The sequence below is a fragment of the Toxorhynchites rutilus genome, chromosome 3 (assembly GCF_029784135.1).
Source record: "Toxorhynchites rutilus septentrionalis strain SRP chromosome 3, ASM2978413v1, whole genome shotgun sequence".
Lineage (NCBI taxonomy): Eukaryota > Metazoa > Arthropoda > Insecta > Diptera > Culicidae > Toxorhynchites > Toxorhynchites rutilus.
Genome location: NC_073746.1, coordinates 25,331,176 through 25,356,251, shown reverse-complemented (window position 1 = coordinate 25,356,251; position 25,076 = coordinate 25,331,176). Strand labels below are relative to the sequence as shown.

Genomic DNA, 25,076 nt, shown 5'->3' with positions numbered 1-25,076 from the left:
AGCTAATGTGTTGTTCACTAACCATACCAGCGCAATGATTGCACCATCAGTGAAGAATTGATATGGTTTACAGAGTCAGTCAAAAATGGGCTAGTCTTCTTTAAAAAAATATTACACATGCCAAAAACAACAACAAAACTAACGCTTTTCACGGAAATTTGAAAACCACTATAACGGTTTGGCATTAAATGGCTGTATGTCTGTAATATAATTTTAATGTTAACGTAGGACTACCGATGGCTAAAATGAATGGATATTTTAAAAGATTGCCGAAACTGTTACTTATCATTATCATTTATACAGGGAAAGTACATAAAACTCAACTTTTTAAAACTTGTTGGTGGTCCCGAAAAGGACCGATGGGTCTGCGTGGCTTTGTAGAAGCAATTGAAGATGGTTGATAGATGATCCTTTCCTGTTCTCCTGAGGAAAATACACGACATTTGTTATCTTATTGCCAGTATGTATCTCTTCTAAAGGGTGTGTCACATCAAATTGCATCACGGAAAAAACGCTGTAGAAATTTAATTTTTAGGAATTATATCTTCAGCCTTCGCTTATAATCAGATAAGAGTGTATAGATCACGTTGGCCATGCTTCACTGTCAATTTTTCGTAAATTTGGAAAAATGTCGTCGAACGAAAAAGAGCGTCGTGAATTAATCCTGTGCACTCATTTCGAGAATCCGGAGTTGTCACATCGGGACATCGGTAAGATGCTGGGAATCGTCCAATCCACGGTCAGCAGAGTACTAAAACGATACTTCGAGAACCTAACCATCGACCGGAAGGTGAAGAACGGCAAAAATGGATGCTCAGTGAAAAAGATCACAAGCGCGCAGTTTGGCAGTTTAGACGTGATCCGAGAAGTTCGGTCCGGGATGTCGCCAATAAGCTGAATTTGTCAAGTTCATTCGTCCAGCGGACCAAGCAGCGGGAGGGCCTGCGTACATACAAGGTTCAGAAGGCTCCTAACCGCGACGAAAGGCAAAACATGGTGGGGAAGACGCGAGCCCGGAAGCTGTACACCGAAATGCTGACGAAGCCGCATTGCCTGGTAATGAACGACGAAACCTACGCCAAAGCGGACTTTCGTCAGCTGCCGGGCCTGTTGTTCTTCTCCGCAGAGGACAAATTCAGCGTTCCGGAGGAGATTCGCAAGCAGAAACTATCCAAGTTTGCCAAAAATTACATGGTGTGGCAAGCGATCTGCTCTTGCGGAAAGCGGAGCGCCCCCTTCGTGATGACCGGCACGGTAAACGGGCAGGTTTACGTTAAGAAGTGCCTACAGAAGCGCTTACTACCACTATTGAAGCAGCACGAGGGCCCGACCATCTTCTGGCCGGATCTCGCTTCGTGCCACTATTCAAAGGACGTGTTGGAGTGGTACGAAGCCAACGGGGTCACCTTCGTGCCAAAGGAAATGAACCCGCCCAACGCGCCGGAGCTTCGCCCAATAGAGAAATATTGGGCAATTATGAAGCAGGCCCTCCGGAAGAACCCAAAAGTTGTCAAATCGGAGGCGGACTTCAAGAGAAAATGGATTTCTGTTCAAAAAAAAAACTACAACCTGACGTTGTACAGAACCTTATGGACGGGGTAAAGAGGAAGGTGCGAGCATACGGGCTTGGGCTCGAAGTATGAATAAAAAGAAAATGCCAAAAGTTGTTTAATAGTTTTTATTTTACTGTCTAAAATTTTCATAAGGATCGGTCTACTGGGCGAATTTCTACAGCGTTTTTTCCGTGATGCAATTTGATGTGATACACCCTTTCGATATCAACTGCAACCACTGGCGATTCTATATTTGTTCTATCACCACCATCATCCTCCTATAAAAACGCATATAATCAACAATGCTTACAAACGATCAAATCATACACAAACACTCTCCACCTAACGGTACGAACGTTGACGCATAGAACAAATTCAATGTTGGAGTTGCTGTTTCTGAGTTTTAGATATCGATTTACAAAAAAAAAAGTGAAAACGAGTGTGGATGTGAATGTGTTACTTACATCTACAGCATCAAAGTGTGGTTCTGACGTTTTCAACTGGATACATGCTATGCTCATCAGCCGACTGATTATAGCTAAACTACGAGGATTTACACAAACGACGAATCCGACAAAAGGATGCAATTAGGGTGAAGTTCTATCTCCTCTGTCTCTAGTTGTCTGACTAATTTAGTATCCCAAGCCATTGGGTTCGCTGATGACATAATCATTTCAGTGAAGGGTTAAATGTGAGTACACTATAGAATGGGTGTTATACGTACCCTAAACTGCATATTCAAATTGTATAACACAGCAGGACTCCGCGTTAATCTTTCTAAAACAGACAAAGTGTATGCAGATAAATGTATGCGTATACGTTTATGGTTCTTGTATGGTTTAACATATTTTAAGTGAGAGTGAGAAGAATGAGAATATCAAATTACATAACCTACTCTAAACAGCTTTATAACAAATGTTTTTGTTGCTTGAAAAGTTAAGCGATTCTGATTTCACTTACATAAGTTGGATAATTATGTGATTCGATCATTTGGAAAGGTGAATGAATGATTAATTACGATTTATCGATTACCCTCCGTAGACTGGAGTTTTAATTTCATTTAATTTTACTGTATTTTATTCATATGCGAAAAAGTTCTGAACCGTTGTTTAACATTTTTGTTATTTTTAGTTGTTTTAACTATTGCGAGCTATAGAAGAAATTGTGCATCGTGTTGTAATTTCAAACTGTCACCATATGAATTTTTTTATTTGAAAATAATTTTATTTCCCAGAAACGCCGTAAAGTTTAACAGAAAAGCCACAAATTATACTTCCGTCTGATTCGAAAATCCGAAAATGGTAGAAATCTGAAATTGTGACCTAAAACGGCTCAAACGACGCTGCACCGCTGATTTAATTAGTTCCCCAGCCCACACTACTAATCCAATCGATCCCATTTCCAGCCAACAAATCAAACAATCAATTAAACAAAACAAAGACAACACACTCTGCTCGGAAGAAACTTTGTGCCTTAAGCAAATTGTGGTTTAATTTTGTCATTTCCGTGTTTACATCATGCTTCCGATCGTGATGGGCACTGTCGAGTGGTGGCGGCGCACCGGGCTTTAGGTGAGAACCAAAAATGCTCAGTCGCGATCTAAGAAATCAATTAAACCCAAGCTCGAACAAACAAGCTTCCACAACAAACAACAGCTGCAGTCGAAAGTAGGACCAATTAAATCAGAATTGGTGGGGGCAGTGAGTGTTTCGGCTTCACGGCACTTATGGACCATGGGGGATGCGCAATTGCGATTCGACTAACAAAATCGATCATCTGGCGGCAGCAGAAGTCTAATGAGCGAAACGCGCCGTCGCCGCCGCCATATTCCGAGAGCTTCCGAGAGCCCGCAGCCATCAGCAGCAGCAGCAGCAGCAGCAGCAGCAGTGAGAACAATTTTGTAATCATTCGAGCCAACAAAACAGCATCAGCCGACTCGTTGGAGCCTGGAAGATTGTGCGAACCATATTTGAAATATTTCCTGGCGTTCCTTGAACTTTCGCATCTCTTTCCCACTTTGGCAGAGAACAAGAAAAAAACCCAGAGCATTATTCCCTCCTTCCGGTGGACGGACGGAACCCTCCGATTGAGATTCACATTTAATTATATAAAACATCACCACTGGAACCAGCCAACATCGGATTCGTACGTGTGCATTGAGCGCTTGCTGCTTTCCAGACCTTCATTCAGGGCTCAACATCGTCATTTTTTCTCGCTGCGCTCTCGGACCAATTTTAAATCACGTTCAATTTTCTGAAAAGAAAACGTGATGCAATCCAGATTTCTTTGAATAGGCTTTTTTACCTCCTCATTCTTCTCGACCCCGGGGAAGTCCACGAAAGCGTCGGCGGCGGGGGTGTTGTGTGCGGGTTCATGATTTTACTGTTTGGACATCATAAAAGCTGTCAAAATATCAACTTTTATTGACGCGGCTTTAGAGGAATCCTAAGACAATATTTATTCTGCCCGATCCCGGCTGCCATTGTTAATTTACGATCACGAGACGATACAGTTCTCCTCCTCCTCCTCCGCCTCCTCCTCGGATCGTGAAGGTGGACGGACAGAGGGCATCACTCATTCATGGAATGTCGTGAAGTGAGCTTTCCTTTTACTGCGACCCGTCTTGTTCCTATTGGATTTGGACCCCTCTTCAGAATTTACACTTTCGCTTTGAGGGAGGGAGGAGACACACATTTTCTACCTGTGCGTTGTTGTTCATTTATGGTGGCCGGGAACCGAGGACTCAATCAAATTGTGTACACAAAAAGTTAATTTTTTTAGTCGTTTTTGTTCCCTTCAATTCACTTCTATTCTCTTTCGAAAGGGTCAGAGTTAATGGTGAGAGTGACAATCGTAACATAACATCGCCACCTGTGGCGAAGACTATTTTTCGGATCACCGTCTTTGAATGATAACGAGGGAAGGTAGGATAATGCATGTTGGAAGCACACCAGCGAAAGGTGAGCGTAAAGTGTAGCAGATTTAGGTGAATGAATGCAAGCAGATATGTAGTTACACGCCTTAGAATGTTGTACCCTGAGACAGGTAATCCAACTGTGGTTTTTTTGTGTTTATTACCAGGAACAGACGATTGGCGCCAGAGTATTGTTTTGCTTACATGATGCTCAATGCAGTAATTTATCTTGCATTTCTCATGAAGCTCAATTGAACGATTTTTACTTCCAGCTAAGGATTTTTTTTATGTTTTTAAAACAGCGTGTTCGGTCTACCTGTATATGTCATATTTGAACGTGGGACCGAAAAGCAATAAGCATTTCAATACGATTTTTTTCTGGGAACCTAGTTGGTAATTCATTCATGTGATAGTTTTTTTCCGTTTATGAACGATAGCATAGGCTATATACACCATCAATAATATTTGGTGATCATTTTAAATAACATTCTGTCTAAAAAGTACCGAGAATCGGTCAATAGAACACAAAATATTGATGATTCATTTAAAATTGTTGGATATTTTTCAGAGTTGGGCCATATTGAAACCAGTACGAAATACTTATTCTAAATTATACAATCTATTCATTTTACCATTTGTACCTTTCTGACATCTATCGGCAGAAAACGAATGCCTCGATGTAGTAATTCTTATATTAGAAAGAAAATTTGGTCGGGCCTGTATCATGTGGAAACGGGTTATTATCTCGGAAAGATAAGAGGATCTCTTTCAACGGAAATTCGTACCGAGCAGTACGACAATTCTATCAGCATTTAATACGACCGTAAAGGATTAAAATGAGATGTAACCACGAAAAAAAGATATACACCCAGGTTTTATTACGCGGGGGATACGTCCCTCGTAAAAAATCCGCGTTAATTGGAAAACCCGCGTGAAAACACCGCGTTAATTGGAAAATTTTCGTAAAAAAAACGCGTTAATTCGAAAATCCACGTAAAAAAACGCGTTAATTGAAATTGGAATATTAGAATGAAAATTTGGTCGGGACTGTATCATGTGAAAACGGATTATTATCTCGAAAAGATAAAAAGACCTCTTTCAACGGAAATTCGTTCCGAGCAGTACGACAATTCTAGTATTTAAAAATGAGATATAACCACGAAAAAAGATATACACCCAGTTTTTTTTACGCGTGGGATACGTACCTCGTAAAAAAAATCCGCGTAAAAAACTGCGCTAATTGGAAAATCCGCGTTGATTAGAAAACCGCGTTAATTCGAAAATCCGCGTAAAAAACCCGTTAATTGGAAAATCCGCGTAAGAAAAACAGCGTTAATTGGAGAATCCCCGTAAAAAAACCTCGTAAAAAATCCGCGCTAATCTGAAAACTCGCGTTAATTGGAAAATCCTCGAAAAAAACTGCGTTAATTGGAAAATCCGCGTGGAAATAACCGCGTTAATTCGAAAATCCGCGTTAATTGCAAAATCCGTGTAAAAAACAGCGTTAATTGGAAAATCCGAGTAATAAACTGCGTTGATTCGAAGATCCGCGTTAAACCGCGTTAATTGGAAAATACGCGTTAATTGGAAAATCTGTGTAAAAAACAGCATTTATTGGAAATTCCTCGTAAAAAAACCTCGTAAAATGCCTGGATGTATGAGCATGAAGGCCTTTTTTTATAATGAAAAAATCATTTAAATTTTCAAATATATTCAAATAGACAGAAACCTCTACAAATATGAAATCTGAAATCTAGAATCTGGAATCCGGAATCGGAAATCTGAAATCTGAATCAAAATCTTAATTTATATATTTTTATTTATTTAGTTATCATTATTTTCGATTCGCGTATGGAATTCAGAATATACATATGACTCATGTGCCAGGAATCGGCAAATGAACCTCTCAATCTCAAACGAATCTCAATCAATAAGCTTTATCATGAAAATTCGGTTCCATCGCGATAATTGTTCAATTTCGCGTGCTTATTGCTCAGTCGATTCCTGATGGATTTGTGAGATGTTTGCATCAATCGATTTGGGCACTCCCTAACAATTTATTCCAATGGAGAAAATCATGCATTATATGAAACTAACTGTGGAAAAATTGAAAAACTTCAAGCATAGAATGAACGAAAATCCCGTGTTCTGATTGGTCTAAAGCGAACAAGCGACAACTAATTGTGCCCGTGCTGGAAGTATAAAAGCCGTGCTCCGCGATTTCAATGTTGTAGTGTTACTCCAGAAGTGGACAGTGCATGTTAATGCTGAGAGTTCATTTGACAATGTTGCCCACAGGTGCTATGTTACAGTGTGAACGAATAATACCTGGAGTTATGAAGACGATGTTAGTTTGTCTGATATTTTGGGGCACGAACAATATGGAATCGGTTGAACCATTGCTGCCTGCTGTGAAAATTAGTCATCCAGAAACCGAAAGTTCGAAATGCAGCACAGTAGAAGGAAAATATTGCAACGTAGGCTCCGATTCGGCTGGATAATGGTGACATATGGCCAGCTTGTGTATTCGTCTTGAAGGCATCAAATATTAAATACGGAACCATTCCATGCCAAACCGATATAGTGGTATTATTAGACCCTTATTTTTTAATTTTTATGTTAGGGTGCCAATTTCCATTGTTTCGCCTTTTTGCCAAAAATGACTTTTTTCAAAAATTCATAACTTTCGAACCAATGGACCAATTCAGATGTTCGACAGATCAATTTAAAGCCAATTAGCTGGTCTGGAAAAATACTACAGTTGCAGAAAATTTGAATTATGGTTTCGTTATTATTGATTGTATTTGTTTTTTTCTAGTTTTCATGATCTCGGGACCAAAGGCGCTATATTTTTTTATATTTTTTTTCTGGAAAGCTGAGTTTTTTTTGCATCTCATATCACGAAACCAGGGAGGCGTTTTTTTCGTTTTTGAGTTATGATTTTTCAAAGTTAACCGATGGTCCGAAAAATCATTTTTTCCCATTTTTTCCACTACAAAAAATCATAACTTTTGATCTACTGGACCGATTCAGATGATCGACAGTCTTGTTTGAAAAAATATTACACTCTGAATAAAAATGGGTTTGGTTTTCGTAATTATTGATTATGTTTGTTTTTTTATAGCTTACATGGTTTCGGGACCGAGGGCGTCATATTTTTAAATATTTTTTTCTGAAAGCTGAGGTTTTTTCACATAATATATCCGAATACCAGAGAGGTGTTATTTTTCGTTTAGTTTTTTTCGTTATGATTTTTCAAAGCTAACATGTTTTCAGTCTTCGTTCAATAATTCTATGCGACTAGACTGGATGTAAGTGACTATAATCCAATTAATTGACAAGTGTGTCATTTTTTCAAAAAAGGCTAGCTTAAATTTGATATGTCGATCATCTGAACCAGTCCAGTAGTTTTAAAGTAGTAAATTTTTCATTTTTGGGCAAAAAGAGCAAAATAATTTTTTGGACTATCGGGTAACTTTGAAAAATTATAACTCAAAAACAAAAAAATACGCCTCCCTGGTTTCGAGATATGTTATGTGAAAAATCCTCAGCTTTCTATAAAACATATTAAAAAAATAGCGCCTTTGGTCTATAAAAACAAATACAATCAATAATAACGAAAACATAATCCAAATTTTCTGCAATTGTGGTATTTTTCCGAAAAAGATTAAAGCTAATTGGCTTTAATTTAATATGTCGAACATTTGAATTGGTCCAGTGGTTAGGAAGTTATGAATTTAAAAAAAAAGTCATTTTTGGAAAAAAATGCGAAAAAATGGATTTTTCGGACTACCCTAAAATGGAAATGGTTGGGTGACCATTTCCATTTAAAAAAAATAAAAAAAATAAAAAAATACGGGTCTAATAATTTGCGATAAAGAACAAAACTACCACTTTTGACGAAAATCTGAAAACCACTATATCGGATTGGCATGGAATGGCTGTATGTATCTATGTTCTGCAAGTTTTCTGTACGAAAATAGTGTCTGATAATGCTTTTTTTTATTATAACGATGTGATTGTGATTTAGTGTATAAACAAAAATGGTTAAGTAAGGTTTAATACTACGTGTTCTAAGAAACCATATAACATTAAGTAATAATTTTCGTATAATTTTCAACAAATTAAAGCTTTCTTCGGGCATATGATTCTGATAGAGATTAATTTGTCTTCCTGAATTGATATCGCCACCAGACATTCGTCATCGCGAATTGTTCACGAGAGAGCAGAATGAATGAATAATCTATCATTTTCAGGTGCGGTGCAGAATTAAGGGGAATATGTCACAATATCTGGCCATTCAATACATTATGTGTAAGACTGTTTGTACAACTTGTCTTTTTGTTTTTTCCTTGGATAGAATGACGTACGATGTTTAGCTATGATTGTTTTCGAAATATTTTAAACTGTACTTCGCTGCTACTGTGGTTGTTCGTTTTGGTAGGTACATTTCGAGGAGTACAAGTTGGACCAATCAGAACGTGGGATTTGACGCTTTTAGGTAATGCTTGAGACATTTTACAATTATTTAATAATTTATCTAAAAATGTTATTTTCTTTATTATAATAGATTGGTAGAAATAGATTCAATCTATTTATGCGAACATCTTCGCGATCTAGCAAGAAACGCTCGAGTTATAAGGGTTCAAAATCTATCATTATTTCTTACATGTTTAGTTTTTAGATTTTCATTTCATACCCGATACCTTCCTGTTAAAAACGTTGCCCTACGTGAAAAAATAGATCACGATTTTTGCTAACTCTTTAATATTTAATAGATTCAATTTAATACAGCGTGAAAGGGCCAGCTGAAATATTTTAAAGGGAACAAACAATCGTGAAATAGCAACTCGTGGTTGAAGAAGTTAAATTTTGTATAAAATATAAAATTTCGTTTTCTTGACATTTTCGAGCCAGAGTTGTAATGCTTCCATTAACCGATTCAAAACTGCAATTCTATCCGTGAGTTGAATGATTCGAAAAGCACGGAGAGAACAGCTCAGGAAGGCAGCGTGTGAACCTCTTCCGAGGTCTGAAGCAAGTCATTGCACACATGTGATTTTATGTTAATTTTTTTTATTATGCTCACATTTCGTTATACCCATGATTCGTTTGTATTTTTGTTTGGTTTTTGTTTTATAGGCTTATCACGGTCGCAACGGTCACACTATTTTGGTCGTATGGTATAGGTAGTAATCGATTTTGTTGCATATTACGATAGTCGTTGTCGATAGTTGCATATTCATATTCCAAATACAGAAAAAATAGAATTTGTATTAGCTTTCTATGAAAAATATGAAACTGCATATCAAGAGCCTACGTTCAGGCGAAAGTTTGAACAAAATTACCGGTGTCTAGAACACGACCGCATTGTTGATGTCGGACTTCGGAATTGTTTTATTCAATTTGCTAGCTCATAACATCGGATATTATTTTAGAATGCATAGTCCTTCTAGAAATAACTCTTCAGCAGGACGTTTTATTGGCTCCATTTGTATTTTGGCCGTATTGGTATGATTTATTGCGTTTAGATAATGCTTACAACTCGAAAAAATAAAGCTTATTTTTGTGATTGATACGTAGAAAAAATCCCAATCGATTGATGCAAACATCGGTAGATTTGTCACTGTTCGATATTTTTCATTATTTGTAAACATGTTAATCTTTAAAAGCTTCATTTTGAGTTAATAAGTTACCATATTTTCGTGTGTACGGAAATGAAAAACGTGAAACGTTTTACGTATTCGAAATCGAAACCTGTGACTATTTTTGCCACGGAAAGTCGTGAACAAAGCTCTGAAACGAGAAACACTACTTCATCGCATGATAGAGCCACATTCTTCCCCTCTTTAAGTTATGTCAGCTCAGCTGCACATGATGAACCCCCCCTCCTGCTTGGTCTTCTTTTTCTAAACCAAGCCTCTCTCGCGTCCATCGCGAGCACTCCGGAATGATCGTATTAATGATAGTGAATTTCTGGTTCTGTTCTTTGTTTTCAACTGAGAATTTTTATCCGCTGCCTCTTACGGCGTTGCTGCCGTCATCCTTCGATGAGTTTACGCTCAAGTTCCAACTCTCGTCCTCCCCCATGTCGTTTTCTTCCTGTGTCGCATTTTTTCCGCGGTCAATCGTAGACTGTGCCGCAACGGCTGCCATCATTTCGCTAGAACCGCAGGGTGTTGTCCTAAACGATTTCATAGAACAGATTAAATGAAATGTTTTTAATTTTTATTGGCCATATTCTTGGCGGCGTGTCGCTGGTCTGTGGGGCTCGGCGGTTATCACCAGCGTGTGGCTTGCTGGCCCGGTCTGGTCAGTTGGTCCCTTCGTTTTTATACCTGTTTGATGGCGGCGTGTGAATCCGAGATGTGTGATGTAACGCATTAGAGCGAGATTAGAGCGGTTATTGACGCGAGCTGGGAGCCGTTATCATCCGCCTTTCTTCGACACCCCACATGCGTTTGTTTGTCAGTGCCGTTTTCGAACGGTGTGACGCAATGCGCATTATTAGCTGAATCACCGAAACGCCAAACCATCCCGCTGAGCCGCAGCAGCAGCACCCATAAATGTGGCCATTTGCATGATTTTGTTTATAACAGCGTTGAATGGCTTGTGAGAGAGAAAGAGTATGTGAATCTACCATTGATCGATGCTGAATTTCAATTTTGTAAACCTGGATACCTTGTCGAAAAATGTGTGGAGAAGAGTTCGTGTAAGCTCGAAAAGCCTTTGTTTTTCTCAAAAAATGAGTGGTTAATTTGAACGAATGTATCGAATTTCTCAAAATCGGTCGTAAAATCAATTCTTAGGATGGTCAACAAATTTTTTTATATATCAGAGAAACATTAATTGATTAACTTAATATGTATGAAAAATTTATCGACAACACTACATGGGTTGAAAAGCTTTTTTTTATTGATACATAAATGGCGTCGATGTGAATGAATAGTATTTTATTTTAATATTGATGTATAAGTATGATCTTTTATGAGAGGTCTTTTAATAAAGGGATAGGAAAAATCATGCAAAAAATATTCTTATTGAGATACATTCGTATTTGACGGAGCGTATTATCTAATTTTATTAACCTTTTTTTGACCTGTTTGACAAGCAAAGGTGCATTTTTTCATCGCTTAGTTTTTTCCGAACATGATATTGCAGATATATTCCAATTTATCCTTATTGGAACTAGACCTAATTACGAGTTTTGGGCTCCCAGAAGAGTCTAGATCGGTTCTGAAACAACCGAGGTATAGGTAAAGCCATTTCCATTACCATAAAAAAAGGTGCATTTTTGCAATTGATTTTATGGGATGAAACTCCCAATGAATTCTAGTTTCAGAAAACAATAATAACATGGAAATTGAGCACAAGGAAAAAATGATAGCGATGGAACAATGCAGGTTTTAACATACTCTCACACAATCCAGAACACCTCCGATGTCCACTGACCTCTTCAAAATTAGGAACAGGTTCATGAAACAAGATAAATAACTCGCCAAACGTAACCAGTTGCATCTAAATGAGTATTATTGAATAAACTTGTTCTGTATTCAGTGAAAAATGCCTAAATCTAAAATTAGTAATGCAATTCATTATTAGCAACTGATATCAGAAGACAGATGGATCAATCTTTGGGTGAGTCTGCACCACTGTTCGTTTTCGGCTCGGTGAATTCAAGTGCGGCTGCATTCCGTTCGACTCAAATCCAATCGGCTCCTGCAAAAGTGGCACCCTTCCCTTGGCGCAAAACAAGTGTCAAAACGATTCATCACTTTTTGTGAAGAAATTTACTCTTTATAAAAACCAGGCCCGAAGGCACTATAAAGTTGTTAGAATTTGAATGAAAATTATTACTTGATGTTATTTGAATACTTAAATAGAACCCGATCCTATTTCTCTATAGATTTATATTTCCATTTAAACTCATCTTTATAGTAAAAAAATGTTACCAGACACAATTTTCGTTCAAGATTTTTTCAACACATGCAAAAAATGTGTTACTCTATTACATAGAATATTTGGAACGAAAAAAGTTAATTCTCATTCCAAATTTTTATTTTCAAAGTGTGCTTATTTCACTCGAAATCAATTGCCAATTTCGCTTCCGATCGGATCGAATTTCGGAATTCAGTCGGATTGCAAAAATGTATTTCGTTCGGTTAATTCTGATTCGTTCGGAAAAAGAAATGTACAAGTAAGTTATAAAACTAATGGAAAAAGCTAGATTAAATGTATAATTAAAATCTATATAAATAAAAATGATTTGGTGTCCGTTCTACACGAACTAACTCGAGAACGGAGCAACGGATCTGAACAGTCAGTATCAGGTTTGATACGTCTTAGTCTGCGTCAGGTTTAGAAGTCAAACTAGAAATTATATACCGCGAATATAGATCACGTACATGAAAATAATTTTTGTGGGAACTTGAGTGAACTTGAAATGATTTAAATCAAAATATCAATTGTGGATAAGGTGAAGCTCGCCAGGTCAGCTAGTGTTCAATAAAAATGACCAAAGAAGAATTTTATTGTCAATGAAAGAAAAACTTTTCAGTTCATAAAGAATATCGAAAAGTACATTGATAGAAAGTATTAAGTGAGTATTTTAGTTTTTGACGCGACCCTCGACTCTCGACACTATTTTTCATTTCGACGCGACGATTTCATTGAAACTAGGTACTTATGATGGAAGCTACCCGAAATCACAATGTTCATTATCATATGACCAATTTAAATTACGACTGACATTTTAAAAGAGCGTAATCAAAATAATTGCTTGCTTTCGAAAAATTGTAATCCAAGATCCACGTGTCTGAATAAAATATGACGTTTGACAAAATTGTTTGAAATTTTAATGAACTATTTAAAAAAAACTTACATTTTAAATACACTGTTAAAAAATCTTACTCAAAAATTGAATTTAATATTATTTTTTTTTGTAACATGAGTATTTTTGATTCGAAAGAAAGTTTGTATTCCGTTTGGGTTGGAGGAAAAATGAGTTTTCCATAACAATGGGGTTTTTTTTTACTTAAGTGTAACTTTTGAAAAGAGCGTATCGATTGTATTGTCTATTATCGAAACTTTGATTGTCTCCGCTCCTTTTTTTTTACAAAAAAAACTTTAATTCGCAATATCTAAAATACGTATTTTTATTTTTTTTTGACGTAGGACTACGTCTTTCATTTCTATACCGGGGTGTAAAATCAAAGTTTCGAAAACGAAAGCGTTACGCCGGAGACCGAGATTTTGAGTGTTAATAGCTCCTAAACAACTGAACGAAATGGTATGATAAACACTTCATTCGAAAGATAAAATGTCTACGCGTTCTATACTTGTTACTTTCTGATCCAAAAACTTGTTTCAATAGTCTTAAATTTGCTTTCAAAATAGGCTATTGAAATCACCAATCGGTATATAAGCGAGCGCCGCTCGGAAATCCACTCAGTTCTAATTGAACAGCGATTGGAGCATGTTGTCGCTGTTGTGGTGAAGCTCTTCATTTACATGAAAGCGCGGATGAACGGTGTCACCAAGAGCCTGTTTGTGCACCTTAGGCCAGAAGGGAATCCATCAAGAGGAGAGTGATGCTACAAACGGTTCCCAGGGAAGATCTCGAAGCAGCCGCTACACACACACACATACACGCACGGAATTCTTTCCGTTTGGATCGAGAAAGATCCGGAAAATAATCTGCCAGTTCCTCTAGGAATTTAGAAATACATTCATGTGAATCAAGTGCTATTAACAGATGGTTATCGAGTTAGCATTAACCACTGGTGGGCTTCCAGTATCGAGGAAGTTCTCTGGGAATTTAAAATTACATTCATATGAAAGAGTTTATTTTAATGTTTTCTATCCATGTAACACTGTGGCCAAATACATTAGGTTTTGTGATTTTTCAATCAATCGCAATCAACAGGATAGCTTCTGAAGATTATTCTTCCCCATCAGTAGGATATTTCCGTATCCAATATTGGATGCATAAAACCTTGTGCCTCCAACGTAACGCTCTCGTTTTCGAAGTTCTCCAAATATTCATTCATTCAGAATGAATTCAGATTCAACTTCATACAAATGATCTCTAAATCAACGATAGTCACCCTTGCGGTTATACCATAGATATAACTCACTTCCTGTTTTATTTTTCATATAAAAAAAAGTCATATAAAAAATTAAAAAAAAAGGTCAAGATGGTAAAACTATTTTTGACGAACCTTTTTTTTATCCCATTTATTTATTTTAGGCTCATTAGCATTTTAGCTGTAACAGAGCCAAATTTTAATCGTGTACATGTCACATGGTTATCATATCTATAATTAGTACATTACACAGTTGCCATTCGCCAGTATTCCTTCTATACCATTACATATGGTACATTTACACAGTAGCCATTTAGGCGTAAGAGTTTTCTTTCTGTTCTTCCATTATCCAGGACAGTGGAGACAGTTGATTGATCATTGTTGAGTTATTTATAGAACAGCAGCCCGATGTGTCTTGCAGAGCAGAGCAGTTGTATGGATGAATCGATCTTATTTCGACCGTGGATCGATCTCCATCGCTGATGATTGTTGCGTGGACGTAGCTATTCTGTAACAACACAAAGATGGTCAATGAGGGTCCTGAGTTTTGAACTCACGATCGATCGCTTACTAAGCGAACGCGCAACCAATGTGGCTACGGAGACCCCCTTGACGAACCTTGTGGAATATCGAATTTTTAAGAATTTTCGAAACATGGAATTTTTGTATGTTAAAAATCATTTTTGGCCACAAATTATGAATTTTAATCTTCTTTATAACAAATTATGAATCTTAATCTCCTTCTAAATGCTGCCATTCTCGAGATATTTGAAATTTTTTTTTCTAATTTATAGTCTTTTTTATAGTAAATAGGCCTTTTTAATATGTTTGTCGCGCTATACCCACATGTTCATGAAATTTTATAAATTTGCTTATAATTTCCAACAACTTTTCCAAATACATCGTTGTGGTACAGATATATGTTTAGGAGTTACGTTAAAAAACATTTGAAGACATGTGGGTTAATACAAAACGTAGCGATCTTAAAAAAATCTTTTTTTTTATCTTAATACAAACTTTTAAAATATTATGAGTGTTACACAATCAAAACACGAACAGTTTTTTTCTTTTTTTATTCACATCAGGATTCATAATTTGTGGCTAAAAATGATTGTTAACATGCAAAAATTCAAAGTTTCGAAAATTCATAAAAAATCGATGTTCCACAAAGATCGTCTAAAATAGTTTTACCATCTTGGACTTATTTTCTAAATTTTCAACATGACTTCTATTTTATATGAATGAAACTTAAAAAAATAAAAATATGTATTTTGGATAGGGTAAATGATCTTGGTTTGTCCAGTCGAAAATATGATCATGGTTTGCCCACTTTTTTGAATGCTCTAATTCAGCAAACCATGATCAGAGGTGGTCAAACCATGATCATAATTCTTCTTTAAGGAAAATCGTTAAAAAATATAAAAATTTGAAGAATTTCAACATCTTATGGTAGTATTAGCAACTAGAGACTTGGGGCTTTTCAACAAACCCAAACTCGTATCGATTATGTGTGATTTTCATGAAGAAAAATCGATTTGCATTTACTAGTTGTGTAAAAACACCCCAAATTGGACAAACCAAGATCATATACCCTATTATAAATCAAATTTTTTTTCGTGCATAAAAAAAGGGTACTATTTTTTTCTCAGTGTATATTTTTTCACGTTTAAACATCAACTCTTTTTTAAACATCAACTCTTTCCGAGACACTATTTTGGCACGACTCATAGTTTTTGAGATATAAATTATCAATGATTTCTCTCACTACGTCAATACGCCCTTTTCAAAAGTTACACTTGAGTCAAAAGAATCCCAATTGCTGTGGAACATTCATATTTCCTTCAACCCAAACGGAATACAAACTTTCATTTGAATCGAAAATACATGTTTCCAAAATCTGAATTTTTAGGACTATTTCATTCGGAATTGCACTATAGAGCAGCTGTTGGGGAACGGAATGCAAAAAAAAAATTAGTATTTCTCTCACTTCAATATATATATATATATATATATATATATATATATATATATATATATATATATATATATATATATATATAATATATAATATATATATATAAGAAATTTTGGAAAATTTCCTATGAATGGAAAAAAAAATGAATAGTGAATAGTGTAAAAACACCGCGTGATAAAATGGAAAATTGTCATGACTACCGGACAAGCCTCCGTTCCTCTCCTTATGAAAAATTTGCTTGATTGAGTTGCTGGTAAAGTTCATTTTACATTTTTCATTCACCGTCAAACAATTCACAAATCAAAATTCTGCACATTTGAGAATTCATTCATGCGGACAATATATCAATCATTTATATTTCAAGTGAATTTGCCGATTGTGTCCAATAAAAATGGCACTGAATTAGCCTTTCCATTCACCGGAGCCCCATCTACTGGCTCTGGAAGTGGAGCGCGACTGTAAGGCGTGTGACCCAAAACGCCTCTTCACCTGCCAGTTCGGGCGGCTCGCGCCGTCTTTCCACTGGGAAAGAAAATTTAGTGCTCTTGCGAGTTCTGCACCTCGCACGGTCTCTGATCCTTTGCCCGTGGGGTCCCCTTCGGAGGAACTTTTTTGGTCAGAATAAATGAAAACACCCAAATTGTGACACCAACAAAGCGCAAGAGATCGAAATTAATTTTGTGTACTCATGCTCCGCGTGGGTACGAACTGCGAAATTAAATTCGACCAGAATCAAGTCGAAAGTCATGTCCAGCTGTCGTAGACTGTCCACGCCTAAATGAGCCCATTGATTGGACAATCGGTTCGAAAATGAGTGCATAATGCACTGATTCCGCGATTTCACTTCCCCACTGGTGGTGGAGCCAGCCAGCGGCTCCCAATGTAATGTGTTCAATACGCCGTCAGTCATATTTTCGACCGATGTCAAATTTCCATCGAATCAGCGGAAGGAACGAAGGTGCTGTGTGGAGTCGTGGAGCCCCAAGTTCCTTGCTGCGTTACTAAAACTGTGTGGCTTCAATTTTCGATGGCGTAGTCACTTATTTTGCTTTGTTTTCAAGTGAACGTCCACACACGTAAATGTGTTTTTTTGCTTGTTCTCAGCAATAATACTCGATCCAGTTTTGTTGGTCGAAGGTGGGCGCGCGCAATGGTAGAAAAACAAAAGTAAAAATAAAAACACTCATAAACCTGCATTCTTTCGGGTTCCACATACAGGGCAGACCGTGCACTGAACAAACTACACGAAGTTTCGCTGTCATACGGTGAGCCTGGTGGTTGGATTCCGTTAGTGTCAGCAACTGGAGCTTAGTTGGGTTGCTGCGGCGGCTTAATTAAAGTTTGTTCCACGTGTTGGAACAATTTTCAGGAAGTTTGGTGAGTACTCGCTAGAAATTACAACAGGGTTCTGTAAATTAGAAAACATCTTAGATTGAAACAATCCTTGTTTTCCTACGTTTGAAAGCAATAGAGATGGTTCAAATAATTGGTAATTGGGCTCCACATAAATTGAAAGATGAACTTATCGAACTTCGAAAAAACGTTGTAAAATTTTGCTTCAAAGACAACTTATAGTAAGTTTTTTCATCGTAACCGAGGATGGAAAATAGATTTGTTATAATAATTTGAAACGCAAAAAAATGGGTGGAAACAGATGAAAAAAGCCCATTACCCACTACCAAAAAAATTCCAATCTGTGGTCCTTCCGGAAGTAGGCATATCTTAGCTGGAGACACTTACGCCAACATACTAAGATCCGGTGCTTATATTTGCATATCATACACCTTAATTGCCTTTTCTCCTTTCCATATCAAAACCATGTTTATATGAGGTTATGAATCATTTAATATGAATGTTGTCCATGCATTTGGGATATTAATTAGGTAAAACGAAGCTTTGCGCAGTGGCGATATCGTAACCAATGAGGTTTTACCGAGGTGCGATTATTGCTAGTTGAAGTAAAACGAGGCTGCGTTTGCGACAATGTCAACCTTTTATCGCCCAGTTTGATTCTTGCCTTGAAATTAACTTGAAGAAGACTTGAGAATCCGATCTCGCAGAAGTATGTAAAAATAAAATAAATAAGGATCTTCCACGCTTGCAAGTTAAATTTAGAGTCTGCCTCACCAAAACTGGTCCAAACCCATTCCACCGTGCAAACCACCAAACAAGGAATCATTTAACATGGCCAAATGTTTATCCTTAGATGTTAAATTTAAGGTCCGAACCTAGATCATTTGCTTTTTTGTCAGTGATAATGCAGAGCCTTCTGAACATGGTAACATTTCAAAAACTGACTATTTCACTCCAGTTTCTAATCTTTGTAAAAGAAGCTGGAAGATTGTTGTTGTTCGATTCCCGTTCTGGCCGGGGGATTTTCCGTCAAAGAAATTTCCTTCGACTGGCACTGTGGTCACGCGTATTCTAGAGCTTGCCCCTCGGAATACATCCAAGGCGTGTTATTTGGCTTAAGAAATCTCAGCTAAGTATTAATAAATGACTCTTGTTAATGCATGCGTTGAGACGGCAAAAGTTCCACAGGGAACGTAAACACCATTCAAGAAGACATCAATGTACCTAAGAATTAGTTTTAAAATTTCGTTGCATTCTAAAATAATATCCGAAAAATAGCCTCTCTCCGTTGACACACGCTCTGCTGCTACAGCAAGAAAACATCGGACGATTGACGCTATCGAAAACACAACAGTCGAAGCGTCAATTCACTGTCCCGCTGTGTACAGTCCAACTGTGAATAGTGGAACAAAAGAAATACTCTTACGCCGAAGAGGCAGTGTTTGTTGAACGAATATATTTTTGCTTGTTATCAAGTGTGTCACTTGCGAAAAACAGGAAGTGGGTTATATCTATGGTATAACCGCAAGGGTGACGTAAGACTATCGTTGATTTAGAGATAATTTGTATGAAGTTGAATCTGAATTCATTCTGAATGAATGAATATTTGGAGAACTTCGAAAACGAGAGCGTTACGTTGGAGGCACAAGGTTTTATGCATCCAATATTGGATACGGAAATATCCTACTGATGGGGAAGAATAATCTTCAGAAGCTATCCTGTTGATTGCGATTGATTGAAAAATAATAAAACCTAATGTATTTGGTCACAGTGTTACATGGATAGAAAACATTAAAATAAACTCTTTCATATGATTAGATATTTCCACATTTTCCTCGATACTGGAAGCCCACCAGTGGTTAATGCTAACTCGATAACCATCTGTTAATAGCACTTGATTGAAGCATATTTGGTCACAGTGTTACATGGATAGAAAACATTCAAATAAACTCTTTCACATGAATGTATTTCTAAATTCCTAGAGGAACTGGCAGATTATTTTCCGGATCTTTCTCGATCCAAACAGAAAGAATTCCGTGCGTGTATGTGTGTGTGTGTAGCGGCTGCTTCGAGATCTTCCCGGGGAACCGTTTGTAGCATCACTCTCCTCCTGATGGATTCCCTTCTGGCCTAAGGTGCACAAACAGGCTCTTGGTGACACCGTTCATCCGCGCTTTCATGATAAATGAAGAGCTTCACCACAACAGCGACAACATGCTCCAATCGCTGTTCAATTAGAACTGAGTGGATTTCCGAGCGGCGCTCGCTTATATACCGATTGGTGATTTCAATAGCCTATTTTGAAAGCAAATTTAAGACTATTGAAACAAGTTTTTGGATCAGAAAGTAACAAGTATAGAACGCGTAGACATTTTATCTTTCGAATGAAGTGTTTATCATACCATTTCGTTCAGTTGTTTAGGAGCTATTAACACTCAAAATCTCGATCTTCGGCGTAACGCTTTCGTTTTCGAAACTTTGATTTTACACCCCGGTATAGAAATGAAAGACGTAGTCCTACGTCAAAAGACTGCCGTGATAGCGTTCGCTATAAGTACTGCATTGCTCCATTGTTATGGATAAACAAATTGCTATATATTATCCGCTCGTAGATTGCTCTCACGACGTCACCTATCTTCAACTGTTCCTACAAACCATTTGTCGACCTTCTTCAAGGCCACCGAAACTTTCTACAAAAGAGTTATGCAAAATGTTTCGATGCATTCATTCCGAAATAATGAAGAGCGTATTGATTTTTATAACTATTATCAGGGGAAAAGCTTGCGTGAATCCAGAAGTGTGTTCGGGCTTTGCGGCAAAGTGCAGCGCGTGTGGAGAAGGTATTTTCCATTAGTGAGAGCTGTGTTTTTCGGGAAAAACTGAAGCTGAAAGTTGTTCCACAATATTGGCAGACGCCGTCACCGCCACCACACTAACGATTCGATTCGGATTTTCTGATGGTTCAGTTCTCCGTAAGATGCTGCATAGTATTATTTGTGGATTATTTCACTGGGTAATGATGTTTTTTGGGAGCGTTGAAGACGTAATTTTGCTAAGAGATACTGAAAAAACAGTTTGTATATTCAATGTTTCAGTTTCGCTCTAGACAGCAAGCAGTCAACAGTTCACGTTAATATTGGGAGTAAATTTGCCTATTTGCTCAAACTGACTTTTTATTCCTTTGTCTTTCATCGAGCCTTGTCAAGTGATTGTGTGCTACCAAACGATTGTGCTAAGAAATCTTTCTTTAATTTCTATGATGTTTGTTTTCGTCGACGATAATTTTGAAGTCCTACGTTAACCATGATATCGTGTCTTGGATACGATTTATTTTTTTCATGTTAGAATCGATATTTCACTTCACTGAAAGGGCGAAAGAGTGTTTCGAAGGTACCGTTCTTCACAGTGAATAGCAGTTTTGTACTTCTCTCAATCCCAATGAATCCCAATCATTTTAGATTCTTGGAAAATGCTGCTGTTTTTATTTTCGTTTTTTTTTGTTGTTTTATCGGGAAATTAAACATTATTAGCATAACCGATTCAAACACTTTCGACCACGTCACATAAATACGAAAATCGATTCGAAATCTCAACCAAAACCGATGTTTCTTCCCCTTAAACACAGAGTCAATTGGTTGAAACAAAATTCACAATAAAGGAGAATGCTAAATTCCTGATCTTATCACAAAAAACTTGAAAGCGCGCTGTAGAAAAGTTCTCCCTTCAGATTGATTTATTTGACTAGTTCCAGAAAGTTGGTTCTTGAAAAAGTTTTGTTTTTACCTGGATCGAACATAATATTCGTAATACTATCATAATCGGTATTACATATTTCACACATAACCTTGCTTTCACTATTTTGGAGATTGTTTGACAACGCCTGGGGAACACAACGAGTGCAACAAGCACATTTTTCACATTCTCGTTCATTACATTAAATGAGCTTAAAAGTAACAAAAAATGTGTTATCCACCCATACTGGTACAGTATTTACTCATGCGAGAGACGAGTTTGTGTAAAATATATATGCCATAGCAATATAAAAGCAATATGAGAGAGCAAAATAAGAGACACTTTGCAAATAAGCACGCATATAATACGGCACCAGTCGAATTTTTAATGGCTCACGTTCGTTTACGCTCTCCGTATTACTCTCAGAAAACACTTACGGTATAATTTTAAGATCCAACTTCATTTTATAATGTGGTGTAATGTTCTTGTGAATTCGTATAACATTCGTATAACATCAGCTATGTGAATAGCGTAGCACAACCCTGCCGACCTCGGTTCAATCTCTGCTTGGCATCGTTTGGATTTTTTCGGATACAATTCCAAGCTGACATTCAGTCTGAGAGAATGGGAGGAGTGCTCGATACACACAAACACTATTAAAAAAGGTGCTTTTATTTGAGCATTTGACCCTTCAAGACAAGATTGACCATTTTTTCTGCCAACACTAGTTTGGGTGTACGAACGAAAAAATTGTTTCATTTTCTAAATCGGCAACTGTGTTTATTATCATGAAAAAAAGATGAGATGTTTCCGTACACTAAATGAAACATTTTCATTATCTTTAGCCTTTAGAAACGTGGCTAGAAATATAATTCGTCAGACTTTAACTGGAACCTCTTGAAAAGCTTCATTTTCGCCATGAATCCAAACAGTACCTTAAAGCAATGCTGAAACAAAGTCTATCGTTCGAGTGGCAGTAAAAGTATTTCTTGCGCCAGAATATCCATTAATAATAATCTAATAATCCAACAGATAATCCCTTGCGGACCACTTCCATAAACTTCATATTCCTTCAACTACTCCGAGTAGTTTTTATCATAGATACAGTTCTGAGTTCTACCCCCTTTATTGTTGTGTAAATATGTAGTGTAATATGGGATCTGTATGTGAGGACTGGGTGTTTTGTTCAAGGTTCAGAAAAACTATCCTCTTGTCTACCCTTAATAAATAAATAAAAAGGTTGCGTCCAAGCATTGTTTACGTAGGACCACGAAATTATTGTCAGTGAAAACAAACATTAAGAAATTTGAGAAAGAATTTTTTTGTACCACGCACTTTCATCTTCATTTTTTCAACGAATAACACAGCTATCACCGTTGAAAATAATATCTTGTTCTCATCCCGCTTAGAATGCGCTGCATTTTGACGCCACTTATATAATAATGCACGATTTCACGAAAATTTAATTATCGATCGAAAACAAATTATAGGAGGTTATGTTCAAGACACGACCGCATTGTTGGCGTAGAACTACGCTGTGGTTTAATTCAAGTCGCTTGTTTATAACTGCGGATATTATTTTATAATGCTACGAAAATTTTGAAACAACCATTTTACCAGTTTGGTCGCCCTGAAATGTATTTTTATTGTATAATCATTTGACGATAATTGTTTGATGATTCATTCTTGTGCAATTCTTGAACAATACATGCTCGAGATAAGCGCAACTGTCATCCTTAGTGGAGAAAGTTTTGCTACTGGCGAGCGAAACCGAATCACATACAAAAATCCAGAACGACATTTCTTGGTGTCTAAATAAACGAAATAAACTCTATCTGTTAATCTCAACAACCTCGAAAAGAGTAGCACTGCTTCATTATGATCAAGATTAGCGCAAATGCAATCCCAGTTGAAAACAGTTTTACGACTGGCACGCGAACCCAAATAAATTAATAACTTAATATAACTTATTGAATATCTTGGTATTCCCCATATAATTTTTTGGCGCACAACCCTAATACCTGCTTCACCATAGCGTCAGTTTAATGTATTTATGACAGAAAACAAACAATGTTAACTGCTTGGAAAAAGGCTGAATATTTGCCTCAGCAGATATTCATTACTAATACTCTAGCGTAAATATTTCCCTCCCGTTATCTCTCCTCGTTGTTTATATTTATCATTATGACTGCATAATTTGCAACACCAAACAATCGTCAATCATAGCATAAAAAAATTAGGCGATTGTTGCATCGTTACAAAGCCAATGCACACGGAAGCAGATACAAATGGGGTTCCAGCGTAGCGAAGATGTACCATTTTTACGTACGGGTTATGAAGCACGCACCTACACACACAAATATCCATATATCGATGGCTTGAAGCAACTAAATATACACACACTTATCTCCGTTTTGCGCTCTTCTCAGCATAAGCTCTTTCTGTTAATATTGCCAGTCTAGATTAGTTTAGCTGTCATCCTTTGTGGAGAGTTTTCCTATCGTCATGCGAAACCAAATCAGTGACAAAACTCCAGAACATTAATTTTCTTGGTGAGCTGAAGATAGCCTAGCTTGATGATTCCCCACACAATTGTGTAGCTCAGAACCTTAATGCAATGGCGTCAGTTTGATGCAATGATTGCAAAGCCAGAGACATCAGCAAGTGAGTAATTTGGTCGCGTCCACAGCTCAATCCGAAACGAAGACATGTGATGACTCAAAACAAGGGAGAACAAGCGATATTCATTGCTTTGAATACAGAACGATACTGAACGATACGTCTCTAGCTTTTAAAAAGGCCCTTGGAAAACTTTACTTTATCCATAATATTACTCCTCACTCCCATTGCCATGGAAAAGGCATTCGATCGCTCGCCGTCCACCTCGCCCAGCAACGATGTTGTTAAGATGATTTCCTCACGAAGAATGAAAGTTTACTTCAGCGAGATCCACTGTTTATACTCTAGGCAAATATTCCCCTTCGCTCTTCTTCTTTTTCTTTGTTCACGGAGACTTTACATCTTACGATCTCCCCTTCGTTACTTGTCGATAAGTTGCTCGTTATTGACAGCTCTGTTCGGAAAAGCACACAAATGGACAGAACAAAGACTATGGGATTGTAATGTATAGCATATCAAATCTTAAGAATTTTCCGATTCGTTTGGTATGTAAATCGCCAAAATCCGTTCGCGGCAAAAATAGTTATTAACGTTAACTTTATTTCATAAAAACGTGACCTGTTTTCTGAATTGACACCCTTAATGAAAGACGTAGTTCTACGTCAAAAATAATCCAATCACACACTACAGGCGATTACGTTCTGTTCCACCAACACCATTATTCCATTTTTCCTTAAATACTTCAATCTTTCTTTGGAAACACATTAAAACCACAATGTGTGTATGAGATGCAAATATACAAAAGCACTCTTCAACAGCACGAAAATTGACGCGGAGCTTCCACC

The 25,076-nt window shown here is 37.1% G+C and overlaps 1 protein-coding gene and 1 pseudogene across 4 annotated transcripts in view; both read left to right on the top strand.

Moving 5' to 3' along the window:
- The window catches only part of LOC129780161 (protein Shroom), a 639,098-nt gene that overhangs the window by 18,640 nt on the left and 595,382 nt on the right, over positions 1 to 25,076 (top strand). The window lies entirely within an intron of this gene.
- On the top strand, positions 18,420 to 18,487 carry LOC129780729 (U4 spliceosomal RNA; annotated as a pseudogene).